The sequence below is a fragment of the Somniosus microcephalus genome, chromosome 3, assembly GCF_052327205.1.
Source record: "Somniosus microcephalus isolate GS21.2 chromosome 3, FLI_Smic_1.0, whole genome shotgun sequence".
NCBI classification, from domain to species: Eukaryota; Metazoa; Chordata; class Chondrichthyes; order Squaliformes; family Somniosidae; genus Somniosus; species Somniosus microcephalus.
The window spans coordinates 139,378,284-139,390,838 of NC_140989.1; the positions used below are offsets into that span (position 1 = coordinate 139,378,284).

General features: G+C 47.2%; 1 protein-coding gene across 1 annotated transcript in view; it reads right to left on the reverse strand.

Annotated features, from left to right (window-relative positions):
- The window catches only part of slx4ip (SLX4 interacting protein), a 645,261-nt gene that overhangs the window by 374,038 nt on the left and 258,668 nt on the right, over positions 1 to 12,555 (reverse strand). The window lies entirely within an intron of this gene.

Sequence of the window (12,555 nt, forward strand, 5' to 3'; positions counted from 1 at the left end):
CTACTATGGGATGCATGCTTCTGCCAAATATAAAATATCTTTCCATCCACACCCCACTTCCTGTCTAGTCCCTTCCTTACCCAGGGAGCTTTATATATATTAAACCACCGAATCTCTGCGAAATCTGCCAGTAATTTTGTAAAACGTCACTTTGATCCACATCATTAGTGCCTCCATGTGAGGTACTGATCCAGTTCAGACTTTTTTTTTGCACACGATATCAGAACCGCGAGAAAATCTCCTCGAGGCCATTTAAAATGACATAATCCTTGAAACACCGTCTAATAATGTTGGCACGGCTTTCCTGTGTGGACTCTCATTAGGTTTCTAATAGTAGTAATGTATCAAAGTTGTGGTATACCATATAAAGCATTTCTTACATTTTTGGAAAAAGGAATGTGATTTATTTTCATTTGTACAAGATGAAAATACTGGCAGAGCTACACGAATCTACATTTTCTACCAAAATAATGTCAGCAAAGATACGTTTAATGTTTAGCACTAATGCACATTTAGTGATCATCGATGTTAGACTTTGTACTTTAAATTTAAAATAAAATTGTGCCACAAATATTCCATGATTAGTAAAACATTTAATCACAGAAAATGTCCCTGATTTCTGGCTTCCGGTTCCCATTCACAAGAACATAAGAACAGAGGAAATAGGAGCAGGAGTAGGCCATGCCGGCCCCTGGAGCCTGCTCCGTCATTCAGTAAGATCATGGCTGATCTTCGACCTCAACTCAACTTTCGAGCCCTATCCCCATATCCCTTGATTCCCTTAGTATCTAAAAATCTATCGATCTCTGTCTTGAATATGCTTAATGACTGAGCATCCACAGCCCTCTGGGGTACAGAATTCCAATGATTCACAACCCTCTGAATGAACAAATTTCTCCTTAGCTCAGTCCTAAATATTTATGAATATTTAGAAACTCAATTTGACCAGCCACATAAATACTGTGGCAACGAGAGCAGGTCAGAGGCTGGGTATTCTGCGGCGAGTGTCTCACCTCCTGACTCCCCAAAGCCTTTCCACCATCTACAAGGCACAAGTAAGGAGTGTGATGGAATACTCTCCACTTGCCTGGATGAGTGCAGCTCCAACAACACTCAAGAAGCTCGACACCATTCAGGACAAAGCAGCCCGCTTGATTGGCACCCCATCCACCACCTTAAACATTCGCTCCCTCCACCACTGGCGCACCGTGGCTGCAGTGTGTGCCATCTACAAGTTGCACTGCAGCAACTCGCCAAGGTTTCTTCGAGAGCACCTCCCAAACCCGCGACCTCTTCCACCTAGAAGGACAAGAGCAGCAGGTGCATGGGAACACCACCACCTCCAAGTTCCCCTCCAAGTCACACACCATCCTGACTTGGACATATATCGCGTTCCTTCATCGTTGCTGGATCAAAATCCTGGAATTCCCTCCCTAACAGCACTGTGGGAGTATCTTCACCACAAGGACTGTAGCTATTCAAGAAGGTGGCTCACCATCACCTTCTCAAGGGCAATTAGGGATGGGCAATAAATGCTGGCCTTGCCAGCGACGCCCACATCCTGTGAATTAATTTTAAAAATCATACAAGCCTTCTTTTGGCAACTCACTCAACTTGAATGGACATCAGAATGGTGCAAGATTTCCTTTATTTGGTATCATTACACACTCAGCAGTTTTATGCCTTGCACTGGTAATCTGTATCTCTGGCTGTTTCAGACAAGTAGTTTATTCTTTGCATCCCCATCTGTGACATTTTTCAACCTTAGCATTGTCTCACTGTGATCCCTGCTTGGCTGTACTAGCACAGACTTACAGAGTGAAACTTGCCTCCATAGGTGTGAGGAAATCAGACTTCTTACCCTCTATGCTGCCTGTTCCATGTTGAGCAGGCACCACCCTGCTAGGCTGACCTACATGGATCCTTTGTCTGATCTCCCTTTAAGAATTAAGGCTGCCCAGAGAGGTTGGCATGTGCATTTACTCATTGTATCTTTCGCATGCAGAACTACCTCCATTCATACGAAGCAGTCATTGCCCCAGTTTTCTCATGGAAGTACTGCATTGGTTAGCACGGTTCATCAGTCAAGGAATTCAAGTCTGTTAGGGCAGACTTTCCTTGCATGCCTGCTTATGGTAAGTGCTTGTCATGCATAACTGCATTGTTTGCTTGCATTAGCAGATTGCTTTAGATCTGATAGATTCTTTCATAGATAATTCCAGATCCTGTATGTCGGGACACAGCGTTGATCCTTACTCCAATATCTGTTGCACAGGGTGGTTCTGGGTCTGGGGGCGGGGGGGTGGCGGGGGGATGAGGGGGAGGAATGGCCATCTATCTTATCATTTCTATCCTGCCTCTTTCTCACTCCTTCTAGGAGAGCATCCAATGCTGATCAGCGAACCCTACTTCCCTCTGTCTAGAAGCTCCCATTGTTGAGGCAGGTGTTTTGAGTAAGCTGCTGCCCTGGGCTCTCCCTGTGCTATTTTCAGGTTAAAAGGATAGTTTGTGGAGCTAACAGGTGCTCATCAGTATAATTGAATCTGCCACTCTATTAGATAATCAATGTGCAAGCTCCAGAAAACAGTACAAAGGAGGGTTAATTGGCATTGTGTACTACTGCTTCAAAATTTTACCCAACACTCAGTTAAGAAGATAAAAAATAGGAGCAGGAGTAGGCCATACAGCCCCTTGAGCCTGTTCCGCCATTCAATGAGATCATGGCTGATCTTCTACCTCATCTCCACTTTCCCGCACTATCCCCATATCCCTTGATTCCCTTAGTGTCCAAAAGTCTATCAATCTCTGCCTTGAATATATTCGACGACTGAGCAACCACAGCCCTCTGGGGTAGGGAATTCCAAGGTTTCACCACCCTCTGAGTGAAGAAATTTCTCCTCATCTCAGTCCTAAATGGCCGACCTCTTATTCTGTGACTGTGACCCCTGGTTCTAGACTCCCCAGCCAGGGAAAACATCCTCCCTGCATCTACCCTGTCAAGCCCTGTAAGAATTTTGTATGTTTCAATGAGATCACCTCTCATTCTTCTAAACTCTAGGGAATATAGGCCCAGTCTACTCAATCTCTCCTCATAGGGCAAACCCCCCATCCCAGGAATCAGTCTGGTGAACCTTTGTTGTATCGCCTCTAAGGCAAGTATATCCTTCCTTAGGTAAGGAGACTAAAACTGTACACAATACTCCAGGTGTGGTCTCACCAAAGCCGTATATAATTGCAGCAAGACTTCTTTTCTCTTATACTCCAACCCTCTTGCCTTCCAATTGCTTTCTGTACCCTTTAATAGTGCTCAAACAGCCATTTCTAGGCTATTGAATTTAACATTTCTAATAGCTGACTAAATGCACTGGATCATCAATTGTGCACATTGTAAACATTCATCAATCTCTCTGACGTGCAACTTCCTAGGTGTCCTGGAAGACTTGCATCTTCCTAGGTGTTAAGTCCGTGAATGATTGATACACGGACCAGCAGGAGTGAAAACAAACAGATGTTTACTGGTGGAAGTCCATAACGAAACTAAACAACCGAGGCTCTCTAGCGCCTTTTATACAGGGGTGGTCACTGCCGGTACTGCAGCCTGAGACCAGTTATTCTCTTAAAGGTACATACACAACAATTCCTCCCCTTTTAGATAAACAGTACATAACATTCACTTAACAACTAAATGATAACGAATTACAATCACAATTACTGTTACTAGATACAGTGGTTAAGTTTAAGCAATTATAAGTTCAGTCTTTGAGGAGGCTTCCTGATTCTGTCTGGATAACGCCTCTTTGGGGTAACAGGTTCTTCTGGCAATGTTGAGTCGGAATCAATGTCGTTGTTTGGTTCATCTGCTTCCAATATTACCGGTTCTGCGGTAGCTGCAATTGGAACGTCGATTTCATTACCAGGTGTATCAGATCGTGGTGTGGCGTTGACGTTTTCCAGTGACTCTAGAATCTGGTCAGCATGGCATCTTACAGTGCTCTCCCCAATGTCCACGGTATACATGAGAGGTCCTTGTCGTGTACAAATTGTTCCTGGCTGCCATTTCTCAGTGCGGTAGTCCCGGGCCAAAACTGGTTGACCTATCTTAAAACTCCTGGTCGGCCTTTCATTCATATCCTGAAACTGCCTGTTCTCCACATCTCTTCGGACGTTTGGCTTAACCAAATCCAAGCGGCATCGTAGTCTTCGATTGAAGAACATCATGGCTGGAGTTTGGTTGGTAACCGCATGTGTCGCATTCCGGTAGGCAAACAAGAAGTTGTCCACCTTGTGTTGTAGGGGTATATCTTCATTACACATTGCCTTGATAGCCTTCTTGAATGTTTGGACAAACCTCTCAGCCAATCCATTAGTGGCTGGATGATATGGGGCAGATGTGTAATGCTTAACACCATTGTTCTTTAAGAACCTCCGGAACTCTTCAGACACAAACTGTGGTCCATTGTCGGAGCAAATCTGTTCAGGCAGCCCATTCCTGGTGAATATGGTTCGTAAAACAGTGATAGTTTTTTCCGTGGTGGTTGAGGACATTTTTATTACCTCTGGCCACTTTGAATGTGCATCCACCGCAATTAAAAACATCGAGTCCATGAAGGGACCAGCAAAATCAATGTGCACCCTTTGCCATGGAGATGAGGGCCACTCCCATGGATGCAGAGGAGCTTATGGTGGGGCGTTTTGGACCTTCTGGCATCCTGCACAGCTCTTGGTCATCTCTTCGATTTCTCTATCGATTCCCGGCCACCACACAAACGCTCTGGCTAAGCTCTTCATTTTTACCCCACCCAGATGACCCTCATGAAGCTCATTGAGCACTCTATCCGTCAACTTAGGTGGAATTACTACTCTGGATCCACACATCAAGGTTCCTCTGCACACTGACAGCTGTTCTCTTCTCGGCGAGAATGCTGGCAGCAGTGGCTCGCCAAATGCTGGCCATCCCTTCACCGTTAAATCATAGACCCGTGATAGTGTCGGGTCATTCCGTGTTTCCTTTTCTATGTTTGCATTCGTCACAGGGAGACATTCGACTATGGTCGAGTGGAATAACTCCATTGGATCCACTGCAAGGTCTTCTTCTTCCACCGTCGGCAACGGTAGATGTGACAATCCATCAGCATTTCCATGCTGTTTAGTTCCTTTGTACTCGATGTCATATTGGTGTGCCCCTAGGAAAAGGGACCATCTCTGCAGCCGTTGGGCTGTCATTATCGGTACGCCCTTCTGAGGGTTGAAAATGGAGACAAGAGGTTGATGATCGATTAGTAGAGTAAATTTTTGACCGTGCACATAGTGATTGAACTTCTTCACCCCCCACACTAGGCTGAGGGCCTCTCTGTCAATCTGGGCGTAGTTACGCTCGGCAGAAGTTAACGAGCGTGACGCAAAAGCTATCGGCCTCTCCAAACCATCAAGGAATTTATGTGACAGTACCGCCCCAATGCCGTAGGGAGACGCATCACACGCCAGCCTGATTGGCAGTGCTGGGTTGTAGTGAGCCAATACTTCCTTCGAAGTGGTTAAGTCCTTACTCTTCTGAAAAGCACGTTTACAATCATCGCTCCATTTCCATGCTACCCCCGTTCGTAGCAGGGCGTTCAGTGGGTGCAGAATTGTCGACAAATTCGGCAAAAACTTATGATAGTAATTCACCAACCCGAGGAATGACCTCAGTTGCGACACATTTTCAGGCGCTGGGGCCTTAACAACCGCTTCAATTTTGTCAGGGGACTTATGTAACCCCTCGTCATCAATCACGTGGCCACAATACGATATCTGTTTCTTAAAAAATTCGCACTTGGGGCGGTTGGCTCGCAGCCCATGTTCCCGTAGTCTAGTGAGCACCTGTTCTAGGTTGTTAAGGTGTTCACTGTCATCTTCACCTGTTACAAGGATGTCGTCCAAGTAACACTGAGTCCCCGGAATCCCTTGCAGGACTTGTTCCATCGCTCTTTGCCATATCGCCGGAGCCGATGCTACTCCGAATACCAGTCGATGATACTGGTAAAGACCTTTGTGAGTGTTTATCGTGAGATACTTCCTAGAGGACTCTTGAACCTCCATCTGCAAATATGCTTGTGCTCGGTCAATTTTTGTAAAACGCTTCCCTCCAGACAGTGAGGCGAAGATGTCTTCTATCCTTGGAAGAGGATATTGTACTTTGTGAAGGACAGGGTTCACCGTCACCTTGAAATCCCCACAGATGCGAATCTTCCTTGGCTCTCCGGACTTATTGCTTAATGTTTTCTTCATGACAGGAACGATGGGTGTCGCCCACTCGCTCCAGTCGACCTTAGACAACACGCCCACCTTCTCCAGATTCTCCAGCTCTGCCTCGACGGCTGGGCGAATTGCATATGGTACCGGTCTCGCTTTGAAAAACTTGGGAACTGCATTCTCTTCTATTTTTAACGAGGCGGTTACGCCTTTAAGCGTGCCCAGTTCTTGTTGAAATACCTCTTTGGCGTTAGCTAAGATTGTTGACAATCGTCCAGGAGTGACCTCTTCATCTTTTTTACCGTCCACCGTCATTGCATGAATGGAATGCCAATCTAAGTTTATCTTCCTGATCCATTCCCGTCCCAATAATGGTGGTCCACCATTTGGCAGTATGTAGAGATACAATTTCCGTATTTTCTTGCCATTGTATTCGACAGTCACCCTTATTTTTCCTCTGGGGTATACTTTTTGCCCCGTATACGTCGTCAAGATGATGGATGTCTCTCTCAAGGGTATGTGTGCAAATAGCCGCTCGTAGTCTCGTCGATTCATGACGGTTAGCGCTGATCCTGTATCCAATTCCATTTTAACTTGGGACCCTGCTATCGTGAGAGTGACCCAAATGGTTCGGTGATCCTCTTTTGCGATTACATTGTGAAGTTTGAGACAGCTTAGTCTTCTGTTTCCGGATTCACTATCGCTCATCTGGTCTTCGGAACTACTGTCCGTCATCTTTTGTACTTTCTTGTACGGTTCCTTCGTAGCCTTTTTGTTGTCGCTGGTCTTCTTCCCAGACCTACAAACTCGTGCAATGTGTCCAATCTTCCCGCATTGTCTGCATATTTTGTCTTTGGACCAGCAGTCCTTCTGGCCATGGTTAGTTCTGCCGCAGCGATAACATTTTGCAAATCCCCGTGTCATTTCGTGGGTGCCGTATTCCTGTGGTTTTTGTTGAATTTCTGCAGCTCCCCTGGCTGCTGCTTCATACGATACTGCCATGCTGAAAGCCTTATCTAGCGTCAGCTCTTTTTCTGCAAGTAACTTCTTCTGTGTTCCTTCACTCAGGAGTCCACAGACAAATTTGTCCCGTAGGGTATCTGCCAGTCCTGCTCCGAACTGGCAGTGCTTTGATAGCTTGCGTAGTTCCGTAAGATACTCAGCATTGCTCTCATCTTTGTGCTGAGTTCTCCTGTGGAATTCAAATCTTTCTGCTATCAACAGCGGTGCAGGGTTTAAGTGCTCCTGTAGAACAGCAACAATTTCGTTAAAACTCTTCGCCTTCTGTTTGGCTGGAGTAATCAGATCCTGCAATAGGCCGTACGTTCTAGCGCCCATTAAGTTTAGCAATATTGATGCCTTTTTCCCCTCCGCTATTTCATTTGCCTCGAAATATACCTCGACTCTTTCCACATACGTGGTCCAGTCCTCCAATGTATTATCAAAAGCAGTGATACAGCCAGACTTTGGCATCTTGCAAATCTAAAATGGCGCCTCCCGCGCTTTGCCTTCTTCTCCGATTTAACAAAATGGTGCCTCCCGCGCTTTGTCTTCTTCCCCGCTGTTGTTAGCGCTGCTTTCCACGGTTTCTTGTGCGTATTCTTTTTCTTTTATTATTTTCCCGTCGTGGAGCGGACCCTCTGGGACACTTCCCTCCCTCTTCTGAGGTCCGAACGCTGCCCAGCTTCGAAACACCGGCCGCGCCCTGTGTGCTCCACCCTCTCTCTCTCTCTTTGCTTCCCGACTCGCTGCCCGGCCCCGTTGAAAGGCCACCCGATCGAGCTTCAGCCCGCTGCAGCCCAGGAAGGATCAGAGCACTACCTGCCACCAGCCCGATTAGCTGGGAAACCACGGACCAAGGAACCCAGCCCGGCTCTGGAAAGTCGCTCCTGCAAAGCCTTGAACCTGGTGATTGACGGCCGACGCCCGTCTCTCGAGTTCCAATGGACTCTATTTTTTTTTCTCTTTCTTCTGGCTCCGACCTTCAACAACGTCGTCGGAGCTGCTGCCGAGTTGCAGGTAAGTACGTTTCTTACTCGTCGCCAGTGTTAAGTCCGTGAATGATTGATACACGGACCAGCAGGAGTGAAAACAAACAGATGTTTACTGGTGGAAGTCCATAACGAAACTAAACAACCGAGGCTCTCTAGCGCCTTTTATACTGGGGTGGTCACTACCGGTACTGCAGTCTGAGACCAGTTATTCTCTTAAAGGTACATACACAACACTAGGTGTCAGCCTTGGTTCAGTTGGTAGCACACTCACTTACCTGAATCAGTAATGGTTCTGAGTTCAACTCCCACTCGAAAAGACTTGAGCACAAAATCTAGGCTGACACTCCAGTGCAGTACTGAGGGAGAGCTGCACTGTCGGAGGTGCTGCCCTTTGGGTGAGACATTAAACCGAGACCCTGCCTGCTCTCTCAGGTGGAAGTAAAAGATCCCATGGCACTATTTCAACGAAGAGTGGGGGAGTTCTCCCCAGTGTCCTGGCCAATGTTTATCCCTTAATCAACATCACTAAAACAGATTATCTGGCCATGATCATATTGCTGTTTGTGAGTGCTTGCTGTGTGAAAATTGGCTGCAGCGTTTCCTACATTACAACAGTGTACTTCATTGGCTGTAAAGTGCTTTGGAACTTCCTGAGGTTGTGAAAGGCGCTATATAAATGCAGTACTTCAATTTTTATTTCTTGCCCTACTTGAATGCTTCTGAACAATCTTCATTCATTACTTTGCTAGTGTTGCAATTCCAGTAGATAGCAAGATCAATTTCAACTTTACATATTGTAGAGCAAGTAATGAACTCAGCTGCTACCTGCCACAAATTGAGCTACCGATCTGTCACTTTCACACTCATCCTCATTGCACACCATTGCAGTATTCTTTAAGTCTATGTTGGTGATGAGATCATTCAAATGTAAACAATGTGGTTCAGTTTGTGTTTGATTGACAGTTCCTTTTTGAATTTGAGTGGTCAGGTGTCCAAAGGGCGGGAAGTCCCAGTAACTCATTTTAAAATGAATGGACAGAAAAATCATGGACTAGTAAGCAAAGAAACAGAACTCCTTGCGCAAAAATCTAAGAACTGACGCTGTAGCGGTACCACCGAGTGTCCCTTACTCATTATACATAATTCCCTTTAACTTTAACTATGTCTATATACAGTTTGCATGTACGGGGCCTTGCCCCTTTAAGAACGCGGCCTAACCCAATGACGTCACGTTGCGCATCACGTGACTCACCCAAACGCGAGCCGGCCCAGCTCGGCCTCCCGCCCCTGCGGCAATCGCCGGCTCAACTCGGCCTCCCGCTCCCGCGACTTCGGCCGCAATGGCCGGCTGCAGTGCCGAGTGCCGGGAGAACGCGATGACGTCATCGCGCCATCCACGTGACTGCCCAAGCGCGGAAAAACGCGATGACGCCATCACGCAATCCACGGGACTGCCGAGTCAGTCCTCGTGGCGTCCCCACTGGGGAAAGACCTGTTCCACGACTCTCCTGCATCGTTCTACGTTGTTTGCTGTACTTCACCTAATTCAACATTAAAATCCTGTTTGTTGTTCTTCCGAGTCAAGCTCCGTTATTTGTTAGGAATACACCTATTCCTACATTGGTGACCCAACGACATGAGGATGGGAAGTCATCAAAACCTACATTGGTGACCCCGTCTCTGTGAACGATTTTCACGTACGACGCGCACAGCCTGAACCCCGTCTCTGTGAATGGCCAATGTAGGAATGTCTAGTTCTGATCAAAAGACTGAGGTCCACTCAGGCGATCAAATAAACGAGGTTTAATGAAAAATAACAGAGTTTAACGGATAATTACAGGAGAACATCGAATATAGGTCTAGTCAGTTCGGAGGCTCCACGAGGACTTGCTCCGCATGAACCACGAGGACCCATCCCTCGCGAACCACGAGGACCCATCCCTCGCGAACCACGAGGACCCATCCCTCGCAAACCACGAGGACCCATTCCTCGTGAAACACGAAGACTCATTCCCCACCAACGACGCACCAGCCCGTCAGCCTGCTGGTTGTGTTTTCTACCACGCTTTTCAGCGCGAAAGCGAAGCGTTGCCGCTCTCCCAGCAGTTTTCCATCTCAATCAACAATAACTAGAAGCGTTGCCGCCCTCCTGGCAGTTTTTCCCCTAAACCAACAACTAGAAGCATTGCCGCCCTCTCTACAGTGTTCCCCTCAACAAACACAAACATTACTGACGCTGCTAACATCGAGGACGGGTCCAACGGGCATCCCGCGGCTGCGATCGACCACGCAAAAGTTGCTGTCATCACCGATCACTGATCAACGCAGCAATGGTTCACTCACTTTTGTGTTACCGTCGTAGCACTACGGCATGCACCGTTCCATGCGTTCCAGACTGCCGAAGAGTTCGCTCACCTGTCGGCGAGTTCACCGACCTCGCCCGCCAAGTCCTCCTGGATCGCCCGTTTGACGTTCCTGCAGATTCCGTCAGACTGGGGACTTTTTCCAACAACAACAGAGCCATGGTCCGCGTCTGCCCAACCTGCCTGTCACTATGACGCGGCCTGCTGTTTCGCCCCGGCGCCCACTTCGAACCACGGGCTGCAGAGGTCATGCGTCTCCACGGTCCTTCGCATGGCTGAATACGTTTTATTCGCCATGACGCCGCGGCCCTTCGCACGGCTGGATACGTATTATTCACCACGACGAACGCAAGGATCCGCTCACGACCAGCACCTTTTGACCTCGCCCACCAAATCCAGACAGCACGACCGCCAAGAGCACCGACCACCCATCGTCGTTGCAGCACACCAGTTACGATCGTCCGCCTGACCACCAGCCACCCAACAGTCTTCGTCTCGAGACTGCAGGAGTCGTTCGGACAGGCTCGTCAGACTACCTCACCTTTTGTCGTTCATTAATGCGAATTCTGGGGGGGCGCATGTAGCGGTACCACCGAGTGTCCCTTACTCATTATACATAATTCCCTTTAACTTTAACTATGTTTATATACAGTTTGCATGTATGGGGCATTGCCCCTTTAAGAACATGACCTAACGCAATGACATCACGTTGCGCATCATGTGGCTCACTCAAACGCGGGCTAACGCGATGACGTCACGTCACGCATCACGTGACTCACCTAAACGCGAGCCGGCCCAGCTCGGCCTCCCGCTCCCGTGACAATCGCCGGCCTAGCTCGGCCTCCCGCCCCTGTGGCAATCGGTGGCTCTGCTCGGCCTCCCGCTCCCGCGACTTTGGCCGCAACGGCCGGCTGCAGTGCCGGGTGCCGGGAGAATGCAATGACGTCATCGCGCCATCCACGTGACTGCCCAAGCGCGGGAAAACGCGATGACATCATCACGCAATCCACGGGACTGCCGAGTCAGTCCTCGTGGTGTCCCCACTGGGGAAAGACCTGTTCCACGACTCTCCTGCATCGTTCTACGTTGTTTGCTGTACTTCATCTAATTCAACATTAAAATCCTGTTTGTTGTTCTTCCGAGTCAAGCTCCGTTATTTGTTAGGAATACACCTATTCCTACAACGCAATCCTTTTTAAATAACTTTTAAAACAGAGTGGCCTGGATTTACCACTTTTGTGCTCAACAGCCCATGATTATCCACCCATTAAAATGAATGGGCAGAAATCACAAAAGCAAAATTCTGCGGATGCTGGAAATATGAAATAAAAACAGAAAATGCTAGAAATACTCAGCAGGTCAGGCTGCATCTGTGGAGAGAGAAACAAAGTTAATGTTTCAGGTCAATGAGCTTTTGAGCAGAGATCGCAGGTGGGCCATCGCAGAGTGGAAAATCATATCCATTCAAGGAGTTAGGTGGACTGTTGTCTACTGTAAATTTATAACATTTATAATTATATATGACTGTTTCTTATGTGTTTTTTCATCATTTATAAAATACATTGCTTGATATTTTAAACTTAAAATGAGGTCTGATGTGATATTCTATCGTTTGGGAATACTAGATTTCTTCCGGTGCCCTGGCCAACATTTATTGCTTAACCAACTCCTAAAACAGATGATCTTGTCATTTATTTCATTGCTGTTTATGGGATCTTGCTGTGTGCAAATTGGCTGCCGTGTTTCCTGCATTCCAACAGTGACGACACTTCAAAAGTGCTTCATTGGTTGTAAAGCGCTTTGGAACGTCCTAAGGTCTGGAGAGGTGCTATATAAACGCAAATAGTTCTTTCTTTCTTTCTTTCTTTTTTAGAGTGAGATAGCATGAAAGCATGAAATACATCCAGTAGATAATTAACAGTTCTACATTTCCCAAGTATATCACCGAATGCTTGCCTACATCTCAA